Raw genomic sequence first — 15,806 nt, forward strand, 5'->3', positions numbered from 1 at the left:
ATTTGCTATGCCATGGTGGGAATTTTATCCCACTTGTATAGCCCTCTACCTTTAATAGTTTAATTATAGAACATAATCAATTTAATATACAGGTTTTGAAATATTGCCATAGATGCACAGCAGGGGAAAAAAGTAACATAAGCTTGACATTTTAAAACTCCTGTATTTGGAGGCTTAAACTTGTAATTGATTTTTAAAAGAGGACCCTGGAAAAGTGAACCCAGAAGTGTTTATAACAGCCTTGGCCACATTCCAAAATATTTACCACAAAGCGTAACTCAGCAGTTTTGAATTCTTCCATCAACTTAGAAAGATGTGGCCCATCCTTGGTTTAGCCTATTTTGATCTCAACCCTTCTACATAGTAGCTCTATTTTCTGAAGACATACATTCTCAAAAAAATTAACATTTCCCAGTAAGAAGCATTTGCTTTTTCCCCCCTCTGTTTATCAGGAAGTTTTTCTTAACAAGACAATTATAAATGAGTGTGTTCTGGGTTCTTCTCTCTCTCTCTCTCTCTCTCTCTCTCTCTCTCTCTCTCTCTCTCTCTCTCTCTCTCTCTCTGTGTGTGTGTAGTCTCTAGCTATTGGCTTTCAAAATTTTGTTTGGTAAAGCTGACCAGCTGACCCACGGTAACTTTTCTATTTGTTAAAGTGATAGCCCTCCTTATTCCTGATTTTAGAGGTGAAAAACTTCCTCAGACAGTTCAAAAATTCTGGCATATAATGTCTATTCTATTCTACCAAGATAGCAGGCCAAAATTCAAGTAACATTGACCACAAGTAATTACTTTCAAAAGCGATCACAATTTTGGGAAAAATGATCCTGTTGCCTAGTGGTGTGTCAGTGCCTGTGTGTTTTTATTGATTGCTTTTATAAAGTAGCTCCTGTGATTGAAAGTATGAGGGGTACTCTTTTCCATTTACAGTGAGGAATCTGCTTCCCCCTGAATGATCAGAGAGAGATGCACCCAGAAACACGTGCACCTGTTTTATTTAGATCTCTTAATTTCTCATCGTGGGGCTTTGGTAGTGTGCCGCCCTTTTGAAACTAAGCTATGGAGGAATTGGCTACTTTGCACCTTCTGGGTGTCTTTGGTGGTCTGTGGGGTTTTTCAATGAAGTGATATTTCTAAACATGAACATCTTGAAGGTGTCCTTTATTTGCATGCACTTATTTTTCAGATGAAGACTGTGGAGTAATTGTATAACACCCACTTATCTCTTGGAATCTGAAGTGATTTGTGGCTTGAAATTTCTGTCTCATAAACTTCATGCAGTACAGGCAGTATTACATTTAGTCAATAGCCAGGAATTCTGATTAGTTGGGTATAAATCACTAATGTTGAGATATAAAGGTGACAAAAACAATGAATAAGAGAGAATGAATTGATAAAAACAGGCAAGAAAGTCATCAACTGGAAAATATTACCTAGTTTGTCAAAAACAATCTGCTAGTCTCTACAAATTGGTTCTGAGAGGTAGCTTCTTGTCCCTCAACACCAAGTTTACATTCTTTTCTTCCAAATGTGAAGCAAAACTGGATTAGAAAAACACGTATCCATCATCTTTATTCTAAGAGAGAGACTTAGTGACACAGTGCCTCACATACTTGGCTGCTACCTGAAATGTCAACCATTTCAGTGCGCCAGACACTTAGTGGGAGAGAGATGTGGCGGTCTTCTCTTTTAAAGAGTACAGCTTCTTCTGTGTCAACACATGTATGTGTGTGCACACTATGTGGAGCTGATGCCTTTTTTGTTCCTGACTTAGAATCTAAGCAAAGCAAAGAGATGGACAACAACAAAATCCGCGTATCGAGTGCATTGGAAAGCTCACTCCTAAGAATCCATTCTCTTACAGTCAATAAATAGTCTTCAAAGATAGTCACATTTGAATTGAATGTCCAAGTTTCATGTCTTCAGCTTTCTACTGATGTCCTGATTTTTTCCTGTTTTATCTATTAACCCCCAGCCACCACTCAACTTTATTCGAATTTGTGTGTGTGTGTGTGTGTGTAGAATTTGCTGTCTTCCGAATGAGTCCTTTTGATGGAGGGAAAAGGATGAAAGTAGCAAGAAGGAAGGAAAGGAGGGGAGGGAGGGAGAGAGAGAGAGAGAGAGAGAGAGAGAGAGAGAGAGAGAGAGAGAGAGAGAAGAATGGGAATGAGTATTGGATGAGGAAATAAAGATGGAAATGAAAACCAAGAAGTTCCACTGAGGAGCTAAGTATTAAACCTATTGGGGAGTGGATTCTCATTCACAATGACTCTATGGGACAGAATACAACTATGCCATAGGGTTTTCTAGGCTGTAAATCTTTGTGGGCGTAGACTGCTTGATCACCACCACCCCCCCTCCTGCCCTCCATGCTAAACCACTAGTAGGGCACATGGGCGCGTGATTCAAACCACTGATCTTGCGGTTAGTAGCTGAGTGCTTAATCGCTGCACCACCAGGACCCCAGATTAGTTATCAGGAGCACAAAATCGGGCGCCTTGATTGCCTGGGTGTAAATGATGACACGCTCCTTTGCTGCTCCGACTTCGTTTTCATCACTGCACTTGATCCCTCTCCGTCTCAGCTTCGTCATCTGCACACCTGTTGTGGAAGAGGGGATTCCAGCACCTTGTGACCCTGTAGGAACTTATAGACTGGGCCCATAGACTTCCCCAGGCTGCACTCTTTTTTCTTTTAAAAATTTATTATTTAAAACATTTTATTGATGGCTTTTATAGGTCTTGTCACAATCCATACATCAATCATATCAAGCACATTTGTAAATAGGTTGCCATCATTATTGATTTTTGCCATCCAGACGTTGATTTTTTAAAAAAATATATGGAATGCTTCGCAAATGTGCATGTAATCCTGGCACAGGGGCTGTGCTAATCTTCTCTGTATCATTCCAATTTTAGTCTCTGTGCTGCCGAAGCGAGCACTAGACATTGACTTTCTATTGAGCCCTTCTGCCCTTGTGCACCCATGGAGGGCCCGATGGTTCCCCTCAGGGACCTTTCTGTTAGTGCGGGCCTATCTGTGGTGCCACCAGGGCTCCTTTGCCTGATCTCTAAGGGAGATAGAGTCATTGTCAGTATTGGGTTTGTCCTTCGAAAGGGCAAATCCGAATGGCGATTGAATATTTTTGCAAAGCTGCCTGACACATTCTACGACTGAAGAGGAAAGCAGCATCTCACAAAGTAGTCAGCGTCACCAAATCGGGCTTTTGCAGTCAGTCTGCCCAGTGTCCCCAGCATCCTTTGAAACCACAGGTCCTATGCCCGCCTTACACACCCTCGCTCTCCTGTGCTTCCCTAGTTCATCCCGATCTCATCCACCCCCTCCCCGCCCCCCTCAAAGATGACTATGCTGCTATTCCCTTCAGCCCGAGCCTGATGGAATGTTCAAGAAGTCACTAGCCTCTGATGCCTCTGCTGTCGGTTTTAAGACCACAAACACCTGGAAGGAGAAAACAATTCTCCGTCATTTGATTTGCACTTAAAAATTTTTTTTTTTGGAGAAATCAGATTATAAACTTTTTAATGGGAAACTTCCATCCCATTTTTGTATTATCAGACAAATACGCACTCCGACTCTAACAACAGACATTACTTTATTCAGTGCACATAAGACTTCCTTTAATTAGCCCTTAATAAGCTTGGTTTAACTGGGATTTACGGGAGAACAGTGGTCATTAACATTAGCCAGATTAAGACTGTGTTAATTACTATTGATAGATAAAACAATGTGCAAAAATGACTTAACTTATTCTTATACTTAGGAATTTAAAAGAAGGAAAAGTCCTTCGTATGGAATCTGTATTTTATTAATATTTTAAAATAGTTGCTTTTGTACATGTAGGCAGAGCAATAGGGCAAATAACTCCAAGGTTTCAGTTTTACAGATTCTTTAAATTTACCATAACTCAGGGAGAATCTTAAAATACCATTTAGGATAATTTGGGTAGATATAGATATGGAAATGCTTATATTTGCTTTCTAAAATTTATTTACATTTAATTAAAAAATGTATGCTATGTAATTTTCATTTGAAATGAATTAAATGGATGTCTAAATCATACATTATCTTCAAAGGCTTGTTTACTGAACTGACAGAATTAACTGACTTTTTTCTGTACTGCCAATATATATATATGTATATATATAAATACATATATATATGAAACAATTTTGGTACATTCATATTATCATTGTCTTTTCTCACTCGATCATTGAGTCAGTTCTGACTCACAGTGGCCCCGTCAGGCAGGGGAGAGCTGCCCCAGTGGCTTTCGGAGATCATCATTCTTTATGGGAGTAGAAAGCCTCATCTTTCTAACATAGAGTGGCTGTTGCGTTGGAACTGCTGACCTTGTGGTTGTTAACAGCCCAACTCGTAACCCACTCAGCCAGCTAGGCTGCGTATATACCCCAGGGGACTTACACATACCTGAGGGAGGGGTGTGCTCCTATATGTATTGCAGCCTAGGAAGCAGCCGGGCTGATCTCCTCTGTCTTCTAGGGTCCCTGAGACTCAGAACAGGCCTGACCGTTCACGGCAATGACACCTCCTTCTCCCCGTTCTATCTGCTGCTCATTGGGTGACAAGTGATCAGCCTTATCCAGAGGGGCCGCGATGACCTCATCCCATTTTTTTAAGTGCCCTTTTTTGCCTTTTCCATCCTCTGTCCCTATACCAGCTACAGCGGCGGTTGTCATTCCAAAGTCAGTTCACGAGGCTTGCCTTCTGAAAAGCATGCACGACCTTTCGTGGCCCTTAGAAGAAAAGTCAGCTGCCTTCCCAGGATCGGAAAGGCCTTGCAGAAGATGGGAAATACCCCACTCGGCCTGTAAAATACGCCTGGCCAGCGCTCCTCTTGCTCGGTTCTCTCTTCTTGGAAGACTGGCTTTCCTTCAGTTTGGCAAATATGCTGTGTTCCTTCCTTGCTGTCCTTGACCTTCTCAGCAGCTCTCTTCTGTTTACTCTTGCTGTCCCTGACTCCTGTCCTCCTCTAGTCTTGGTTTAAATGTCCGTCTCCAAATGCTACATTTCTTTTATAAAAAATGTTTTATTGAAATATGACTCATATATCATACAACTTAATAATTCAGTCATATTAAAAAGGGCCGTGCATTCATCCCCACCATCGATGTGGAGCTTCTCCATCCCCCTTGGATGCATTGCTGTTGACTCTATTTCCGCCTTGCTCCCCTTTCCAGGCCCCCAGGCAGTTAGGAATCCTGTTACTGTCTTCATAGAGCCACCCATATGGTCTTCCTTCTACAGGAAAACATACAAAACAACGATGGGGTTAAAAAAAAAGGACCCAATAAATGGAGGAACACCTCAATCAAAAAGACAGCAGGTGATGTTTTAGAAAACGGGGAGGGAGGGAAGAAATTGATGAGCTGACACCAAAGGCTCAAGTAGAAAGCATATGTTCTGAGAATGATGAGGGCAACAAATGTACAAATGTGCTCGACACAATGGATGTATATATGGATTAGTATAAGCGTTGTACGAGCCCCCAATAAAATGACTTAAATAATAACAAAAGAGAATACATTCGTCATGGAGCAAAAGGGAGCGCCAATGACAAGGTGTTCCTGCAGGTTCCATTTCCCACTGCTCTCTCGCTCTCCCTCCAGCTCAGCAGTACTTCCCACTAGTTTGCTTGTTTCCTGGAATGCTGTCTGAGGACCCTGGTGACGGAGGAGTTCTGAGATTGGCTACAGCCCAAAAGGTCAGCATTTCCAAACCACCAGCCTCTCCTCAGGGGCAAGACAAGGCTTTGTACTCCCGTGAACGTTCACTGTCTCTGAAACTCACAGGGCCAGGTGTGCCCTGCCCTCTAGGGTCACCATGAGCTGGCATAGACTCGATGGCAGTGAAGCGTTTGGATTTATTTTTATTTTGTTTGTAGCACTGTATATAATTTAGCATACTAATTTGTTTACAAATCTGCTTGTTTCAGAATTGGTCTCTTCCAGGAGATCCTCAGCTCATTGAGGGCAGCAGGGCTATTTAGGGTATGTTGGCATATTCTGCCAGGCCCGGTGGTTCGGCTGCGTCACTACTACAGAATGGATGCCCAATGAACGAGTGCCTAGGGAGCCAGGATACCTTCTGAGACAGTATGTGTCCTACTCCCGGCCCTCTATACTTACTGCTTCCCTCTACCTTGTCCCCATTTTAGACGCTCTCTTTTATTTCAGAGGTGGATTTTCTCCAGTGTCACCATCCCAGTGTTTTATTGTCTAAGGTTATCTTGCTCTCTCTTTAGAGTAGGATGTTCACATCCGCTTTTCTTTTCATTCAATCTGAGACATAAAATGTTAATATTGTTGGCATTTCGACTTTACGGATGAGTAAATGGAGTGGCAGAGAGATTATTTCTTGCCTGACATTATATGACTTTTAAGGTAGTGTAACTGAGTGCTAGGTTCAGTGTTCAACTCTCACTTTAGTGTTTATTTCAGGTGGTTAAAGAGGGGAATAATGGCACTTTTGTCTTTAACATTTGCTTATTGAACCAAACCAGGGAGTTTGGTTCCAATAGCTGTCTCAAGAAGCCCTGGTGACTTAAAGCGTTACACATTCAGCTGCTGACCACAGGGTCTAGAGCTCAACTTCACCAGTCGCTCCATGGGAGAGAGATGGGACAAATGGAGCACTTCTCTTCTCTCTGGTGGGTCAATATGAGTCAGTTGGTGGTGCTGGGGTATCTATCTCATTGTCCATGAATAATAATGTATGTTACCTTATCAAGCTTAGGGTTCATAATTAAGGACTCTCTCCAAAGTATGTAATTCTACAGTTAAATACTATATCGTAACACAAATAAATGGCATTTCTAACATTCACAAATCTACCTCCATATGATTGAGACGGAAGAGAGTGTGTTGCCGTGGCTATTCAGGAACACAGTATATGAAAACATTTATGTTTTTCTTCATATAATTCATAAGACTGTGGGAGATTTAAAATAGTTTCCATTGGTCCCCTAGCCACTTTATTATTTACCACTTTAAAACGACCACAAAAGCCTCTTTTGTGATTCTGTGGCCATGTTTAAGATCTATGTTTCTATCCGTCTTCCTATGGTTCCCATTGCCAGTATCTGTGCCCTGTTACATGGTGTGCTTTCTGGATTACACTGTAAACTCTGTGTGGCCGAGACCTTGTCTTTATATGCTCTATAAAGCACCATGCATACCTAGGGAATTTTATGAATAATAATAAAATCAGGGGGAAAAAGGGCTTTCATCAGCAGTGTTCTATTTTGCATGTGAATTTAGGGATGAGTTTATGCAACTGTTCACATTTCTGGAGAAATGGCTATTTATATTATGAAAGTTCACTATGGAGAAAACCTATCATATTAAATCTCAAAATTTACTGGTATAGGATAAATAAATGAAGCTATACGATTGGCTTTTTCCTGTCCATTATAAAAACTATAGCCATGTGGTTCATAAAATCAAGCATTTTCCAGCACAGCTGTGCTGAGGAAATGAAATACTACAGGTATAAGTAACCACCTGTTTACCAGAACAGGAGTTTCAAAAAGATAGACAGCACAGTTTTATACTGAGCCCCGTGGAAGGTGTATTCCGGGGCGATTAACACTTTGAAACCTTACCACTTGCTTTTCAAGCAGGTGTTTTGCATGTGAAATAGGGCTGAATAAGCTCATGGAAGATTCCCTAATAAAGACACCATTGGTTTTTTCCATTCAGCACCAAGATGGCATTGAATAAAACTGTCAAAGATAATTTTGCAACCAGTTCAGTTTTAAAGGCTAAAATCACAACCAAACAAAAACTCCTTTTTACTCCAAAATGCTGCCCCCCCCCCCCCCACCTTTATCTTAGTTGCAAAACTCGCGGGAACTTGACAGTGTTCTCCCTTGATGAAGAGGAAGGCTGGGCTCTGTCATACAGCACACTGAGCTACCAGAGAAATTCAAACTGCTGGAAGCACAAGTGCCAGGGGCGCGCTTAGTGCACCGCCTGCGCCGCAACGCAACGTCGGCCATGAGATGATTGCATCGTCATCTCATTCTAACTGACCGCCGTGTGTGCAGGGGCTTCCATGTCAGAGGGGAGGCCAGAGGCGTCACCAAGTTAGCTCTCACTCCCCTTCTACACTGAACACATGATCCCCAAACACACAACATGATCCCCAAACACACACGAGCGCGTATGAAGAATCTCAGAAATTCAAAATAAACTTCTCCCAAGTTTTCTCTGCATGATAATGCTTCTTGTGTTTTTATTTGAGTAAGTTTGGCACCACATGTTCGGTGGACATTTTGAAGAACTCTTAAAGGAGCGTCCGATTTTTGAGGGGATTGAAACGGAAACTAAACAAAGAAACATGGCTTGAGTTAGGTGCATGTGAATGCTCAAAGTGACATCTGTGGGTTTTCAAATGGGAAGGGTTTTTTTTAAAGCAGATTTGCTTTCTTTCGATAACTCGACTTCTGCTCTCAGGGCATTGATTATCAATCTAAGTTAAATGAAATCCTTGATCTCTTCAATTTTTTTCTCTGTTCATCAGGACAATGGTATTAAGTTACCAAAAAACCAAAAACCACAGTTCTTTCTCTCTGTGGCTTGCTTAATTTATAGATGAAGCTATATCGACATGACATGGAGTGAAGTAGTAGCTCATGGTCATTTTCACTTGTTAGTTTCCATGCTTAGTGTTTCATAAATATTTTCATTTCCATCCTGTAAGTTTGATAGGCTGCTATAAAACATACGAACAGCCCTCGTTTATTGTTATTAAGAATTTATGATCTTAACTAATTGTATTTACTAGAAAAAATATATTTTATTTGACTTTGATCTGGAATAAAGGAGCCTGGTTCCTTATTTATAGGATTGACACTCAAAACAAGCAATGGAGAGAAAGAGAGTAATATGTATATCTACATATCGCTGAGAAAAGCAATTGTAGTTGTGTGGAGGGTTAAGCATTGTCACCTTAGCCAAAAGGTTCGTTGTTCGAACCACACAGATCCTCCTCAAGAAGTAAGCCAGTTCGCTTCCTTAAAGATTTACAGATACAGTAGCTATGGGTTACAATTGACATGAGTTACAATTGACATAACTTGACAGCAATGATTTTTTAAATAAAATAACTGAAACATACACATACACACAAACATACACCTATCGTACATGCTTATCAACTTGGTTAGTTTCCAAAGGCTATTATGTTTAATGCTATGATGGATGATTTCTTAGTCTGGGTTGACTTGAGAAGCAAATCCATAGACACTCATATGTGTATAAGAAAGAGCTTTATGGAAGAGAGCAATTGAATATTGAGAAAATATCCCAGAGCAGTACAGATCAAGTCCATAAGTCTGATATTAGCCCGTATGTCTGATACCAGCCCGTAAGTTCCTCCTCAGACTCAGGCAACACATGCAATGATGCTGAGTGCGGGAAGATCACAGGCCAGTGGATGGACAGTCTTGTGGATCCAGTGGTGGTGGAAGTATCAGCGCTGGTATGGGTCCTCCAGCTCCAGTTCCATCAGTACGTCTCCATGTGGCTCATTGTCAGTAATGTCTTTCAGGGAGTGAGTGTGTGTCCCACCTCCAATTAGCTATTTATCTCCTTAGCACCTCTAAAGGAGGTCATCAACCTGCGACCTGATCGACAGGCCAAACTCCACTCATTTGCTTGTAATAGTCTCAAATTGACAACAGATTATGGAGGTTGACTACATCATCGCATAATTGCCAGATTAGGTTAATCCATAACTGCCAAATTGCAGTATTACACAATTGTCAGATTACATCATGACATAACTGCCAATCACATCATTGCACATCACCAAATTGCATAGTACCTGTAGGTTGAATGTGCACAGCATAATAAAATATTTTTTATTTAGAAAATCATACACTCGCATACATGTGAGACATTTTGAAGTGAATATTTTCATTTCTCTTTTTAGAGTTGAGGATACGAGAATAAAGTTTATTATTAAGAATCATCTGGTGGCCATATGCTGAGGGTCATAGGACGTAATACAACAACATCTCTCTGTCTAATTTGGAATGAGCGTCATCTGGGTGCCATTACTGTCTCGTGTAGTCGGAGGCTCCGAGGCTGCCTCCCGGCTCTGTGCTGGCTCTTGTGTGCTCCTTCATAGCCGTGCCAGGGCTTCCATGCTCTCTCCGGCAAAGGGGCTAGAACACGCTCTTGTTAAAAGTTCTGATGGGAGGAGTCCACTTTTAATGTGCAGGAAAGTTATTTATAAAATGATTTGTTTCATCCCAATGTTAGAGATTATTATGATTATTACTTCCTTTAATGTAAAGGTTGAGGTTTTTTCATTGTGAGACTTTTAATACAGATTCTTGATTATATATATGTATATATAAAATTATGAGATTCAAGCAAGGGGAATAAAAGACCTGGAAGTCAGATAAAAATCACTTACATATAAATCACTTGTCAATTCAGTATTATTACTCCTAAAAGTAAATCCATGGCAATATAGAATTATTTTAAAAATAACTGCATATAAAGAAACTTTAATATTTATTATAATTATATCATGCTTCTTTCTGATTTTTCACATAATCTTCATCTCCTAATCTTAAAACTGTGATTGAGTCATGTTGATGAGCTAATAAGTCATCATTTGATAGTTCTGGACATGGACTCTTCATATAATAAAGGAATCAATTAAAATAACTTTGAAGTTCCTTAGTGTGTAAGGTTTTAGTTATTTATTTTTATCACGACTATGCTCCTTTAGAAATGGCACATCTAACAGACATTCTAATATTTGTTTTCTTTTGGTATTTAAAACTTACAAAGGTTAATTATTCTCGGTAAAGGACTCGTTCTGAATAGAAGCTGACTTGCTAAACTGACTTGAAAATCTTTGTGCGTATTTAGTAAGATACTTTCACTGTAAACTAGCAGTCCTTCTAATCAGGGGTATTTTGGATTAGGATCCCATAATAAAAATTCCAAGAGATGAATACTATTCATACCTGGTGCTACCTGGAGTCAATGTGACCTTCTAAAGGATGCCGATCTTCATGCAACCTATCCAGCAGACTTTCTCCTGCTACCCCGCCAAGCAGCGCTGAAATCGGCAGTGCATTGTTTGAACTGCTTAGAACGCTGGCCTGGAATTACATGGCTTAGTAGATGTACTACCTAACTTGATCATATTAAGATGTAATGTTTTATACAAAGTCATAATGATCTCGTACAGTCAAACTTAAAGTGGGATTTTGTAATATCAAACAGCAGAAATGCAAAGTAAGTAGTAAATTATCATATTGTGAAAAAGTTAGGCAGGTGAGCGTTTTGTTAATATGAGTATAAAGTATGTTCTGAATAAATCTAAGGCTCTATTTTTTAAGTGCAATTATTTGCCAGAATGTGTAATTTTTCTTGCCCCTTATATTTATTTTCATTTTAATATGAAAGAAATGATTATCCCATTTTCTTTGAAAATGGTATAAAGGTAAACCAGAAACCTCTTCAAAGAATCCCTTTGTTCCCAATTTTGTTGGAACAAAATTTTCCCACCTGCCAGAGGCTTTAAAAACCGAATCAAAAGACTCGCTGCTCCAAAATACTCGCTCTCAAGGTAGGCTGCGGGATGAAATTGTAACGACTAGATTATTCTCTTCATACATTTGTTATTGTATAGCAGAATCGACACACTTTTGCTACCTTTCTTCACTAGAAACTGATTCCTACATGACAGCAGACATACTTAAATCCTGAATAGTTTAAGGTACATTCTTTGGACCTCAAAAACTGCACTGGAGTGTTGAAATGCAAGGTGTCTTATGTTTTAAAACTTCCGGAAAGGAAAAGAGTGGGGAAAGGTGAAATATTTCTCACTCTAGTTAAAACAATTCTGGGATGGCATGCTTCATTAACTGTTTGCATACAAGACAAAAGTGTTTTCTGATGAAGTGGAAAACCAACTTGGGACCAATTTTCCACAACATAAATTCAACACTCTCTCTACCTCTTGATACCTTCGTATTCAAACTACCAAGAAGGATTTTCACATATGCATTTCAGTAATCATTTTAATACTTCTCTTTAAGATTCTTCAGTCCTTGAACATATAGCTATTTTAGATCTCTTTTTTTCCTAAAAGTAAGCTTGAAAGTTGAAGGTAACACGAGCTACTTGTACTATGTTTTTTAAAATAAAAGTAAATGTAGTTCAGTGGCAGGTTCAAAACTGATTTGGTAAGAATCATTTCTTGCTATGTACAAAATATGATAAACAGGGAGTGTTGAAATGGGCAGTTTGGAGACTATTGGTTGTGTTCAAAACTCTGTAAGTATGCAATATGTGAAGCATGGGAGACATAAAACGTAGGATGCATTAAGCATCACCCCTATTTTTGACAGCTAGCAGGATATTTATGGAGTCCTGGTAACTTTGTGGATTAGGTATTGGGCTACTAATAGGTAGACATTTCAGAACCACTAGCTGATCCAAGGACAAAAGGTGAGGCTGTCTGTTCCTCCAGAGACTTGCAGTCATGGAAACTATAGAGGTTCCCTATAAGTCACATGGAGCCCTGGTTATGTGTTGCAAGGCCAGTGGTTCAACACCACTAGGCCCCTCTGTGCGAGATCGATGAATCTTTGTACTTCAGTAAGGGGTATGCATCAGAAACCCACCGCGACATCTCTACTCTCTCCTATGGGGTCACTACGAGTCATAAACTTTTTCTGTCAGAACGTTGATGACTGTGGCATTGGTTTATTGGATTTTAGTAAGATCTGTATTTTGAAATCTGCAGAATATGAGTTATTAGCCAAGTAAACCAGCCAAAGAAGTAAGTGCCAACTTGTAGGAAGCACCAGTGTTAGGGGTGCCCATGCACCAGGAGATGCGCTGTTTCTGCCAGTCTAACATAGAATTGCCTCAAAGTATTTCCGGAGGCCATGGGGTCATCTACAGCCCCTAGAGAGTATAAGTTATTATTCAGTCTTGTGTACCCTATTTTGTCTTCATCAGAAATGTTCAAGAATCACTTTTAATTCCCAAGCAAGGATCTAGGAAAGAATCTCCATCTTACAAGGATAAGTTTTACATTCATCATTTTTCTTACTGAGTTTGAAAGTAAAGGGACAATGCGCTTTTGGTTTTTTAATTGGTAAAAGTATTAATATTGTTGGTTGTGGAGACTGATTTTAGTGGGAGGCTTTCATTGAGAATGGGTTGGGAATATTACATGAATCTATATCTTTTTTATATGGAAAAAAATTCTTAAATATCTTTATTTTCACATACAACATGACTGTATAAATGATGCACATGTAGCATATGAGAGAATTGCAAGATTTGCAAAAAAATGATGCACACACTGTTAGTGTAGAAACTCCATAAAAACTTACCACATACTCAAAGGATGAATCATTAGTTTATCATATTATTATATTCAATAGCTATAGTTGACATTTATTTTATTAAAATTTGATATCTTCTCAGATAATTTTTCAGTCCTTTAGAATTAAAGTCTTTTCTATTGATATTGTGATTTCAACAAGGAAAACATGCTCAAATATTTCTTTTTTTAGCATAAATAACATTCTGTTAGTTTATTTCATTTTTTTAAAAAAATGAACATTATCTTTCATTGAATTGAATTGTACTGAATTCAAAGGATTTATCTCTGAAAAAAAGAATTATGTTGGAGTAGTAAGTTGGTGTTTTTAAAATATAATTGATTTAGTAGACTAAACATATTAAATATGCAAAACATTCATTTATTTTAATGTAAAAGCATACTGATCTTTATGGATTCCTCTAGAAATTTTTCATGTAAATTAAGAATCTTATCTAATCATGTTCCAAATTAATCCAATTAGGAAACATCTTAACATAGTGCATTTGCTTAAAGTGAGCGATGTGTGAACTGACATTTGAATTCAAGCCATCTTGCTTAAAAACTGTTTTATACTTGTGCACATTTATAGACCACATGATAGATGAAAAACAAGCATATAAGAGCAAGACCAATGGAATTGGGTCTGTTTGCTATTTTGATGAAAATATTAGGTGGCAAAGTAGTTCCTTTGAACGTCTTCTTGTTTTGATTTATTAGCAGGATATGATGCTGGTAGGTGATAAGATATGGCTTTGATGTTGGTGTAGCTGGAAGAGTGAATGATCTACTTCCTGCATTTACTTTCATTTGCTTCCATACCAAAAGTTGGGACCAGTCAAAATAGATTTTATTTCTTTTTCAGTTATATTGCCTTAGTTGGTGTAAATTCCTAGGAAGACTCAAATATTTGGAAACTATAAAGCCATAAACACTTGGAAATTTCGCTTTTCCAAAGAAGTACTTCATAGATTGGGCTCTCGCCCTTCCTCTGAGCAAATGGATGACAGCTTAGGTCCTCTTGCAAGGGCATTCCATCTGCAATGATTTTGTGTGGACTTGTTGACTATTAAATTTATCTGAAAATAGAATAAGTAGTTTGTCCATAGGAGTAAAAGGATTTACTTTATTTTTACTTGTCTGTAAGAATGTTAATAATCACTAGGTTGGATGCTTCTTAATTAAATTAGTATTTTTACAATCAGTATCAATTTAGGTTTTTAAGTTATCTTTTAAATGAATATGAATTGAGAAATTATCTCATTAGAAATAGAGTTTCTGGAAATAACAATCACTGTTAAATTGTATGAGATTGTCTCATACTTATTTTAAAATTCATTATATATGATCACTTTACACTATAGATGTAGGGTTTTGGGAAAAAAAATGTTTTCCTGAGGTCAGACAACTTTTTGTGAAGGTGTCCTATCAATTGCTTCACAATCTGACAATTGCACAAACAAGCATAGCAGAGGTAGACATGGTCTCTCAACAGTTACCCTCAGCATTGATGGGAATTTGAATATTATAGGTGTTACTGTCGATATTTCCTTTGAAAGCGCAGATAGGTATACATCTTGGTTACATAGGGACAATAACCTCTATATTTATAACTCTATTCCTAGTAAGCATACATATAGACATGTGTGCGTGTCTGTAATCACCTAGATAATCTAGTGCATCCAATTGAAGCATGCGTTTAGAGCGAATGCAATTTTTCAACACAAAACATATTTTCCCCAGTAAGTCATATGGATGAAGTCTTAGCTGTTAGAACGCGTCTCCCATTTAAAATGCTGTCCAGCAGATAATGTTTTAAAATGGATTGTTTAAATAACTGAGGCGCTTTCTCTTTCCTTCTCTCCAAAAGTTTTATTTTAGACTTTGTACATCATACAGGAAAAACAGCGGAATGTTGCACTTCTTAATAAGGCAGAGTTCTTTAACTGGACGATCACAGCTCTGTGGAGAGGCACTTTGTTTTCCTAAAATCAGCAATGGGCACGATGCGTCGTCCAGCCGTCCCATGCACGCAGTTCACGTTCACCAGCAGAGAGGCGTGCTAAGCCCACTGTGTTCTGGAAGGGGCTGCACACCCTCTGCCGTAGTCACACTTCTTTCAGTGGAAAGGACGTCATTAAAACATTGTCCTCGCACACTGACTTCAAACTAGTGCACTTGGAATTGTGTTTAGTCGCTTATACAGTGTGGTAAGCATTGTGTATATTTTCCTCGGAGGAATTTACCCACTAAGAAAGAGATGAGGCTTTCTACTCCCATACAGAATTATAGTCTCCCAAAACCTTAGGGGTAGTTCCACCCTAGCTTTCAATGTCACCGTGAGTGGGAATTGTGAGTTGGTCACCGTGAGACACTCCACTGGCAGAGTTTGGTTTATGCATGCC

The 15,806-nt window shown here is 39.0% G+C and overlaps 1 protein-coding gene and 1 non-coding gene across 2 annotated transcripts in view; one reads left to right on the forward strand and one right to left on the reverse strand.

Annotated features, from left to right (window-relative positions):
• DACH1 (dachshund family transcription factor 1) overlaps nt 1-15,806 on the forward strand; it is a 416,939-nt gene that overhangs the window by 258,053 nt on the left and 143,080 nt on the right. The gene's annotated exons all lie outside the window — the stretch shown is intronic.
• Nucleotides 2,833-2,939, reverse strand: LOC142461922 (U6 spliceosomal RNA). Its single transcript, XR_012787090.1, has one exon. It is a non-coding gene; the product is annotated as a U6 spliceosomal RNA (small nuclear RNA).

This window comes from Tenrec ecaudatus, chromosome 11 (assembly GCF_050624435.1).
Source record: "Tenrec ecaudatus isolate mTenEca1 chromosome 11, mTenEca1.hap1, whole genome shotgun sequence".
Taxonomy (NCBI): domain Eukaryota; kingdom Metazoa; phylum Chordata; class Mammalia; order Afrosoricida; family Tenrecidae; genus Tenrec; species Tenrec ecaudatus.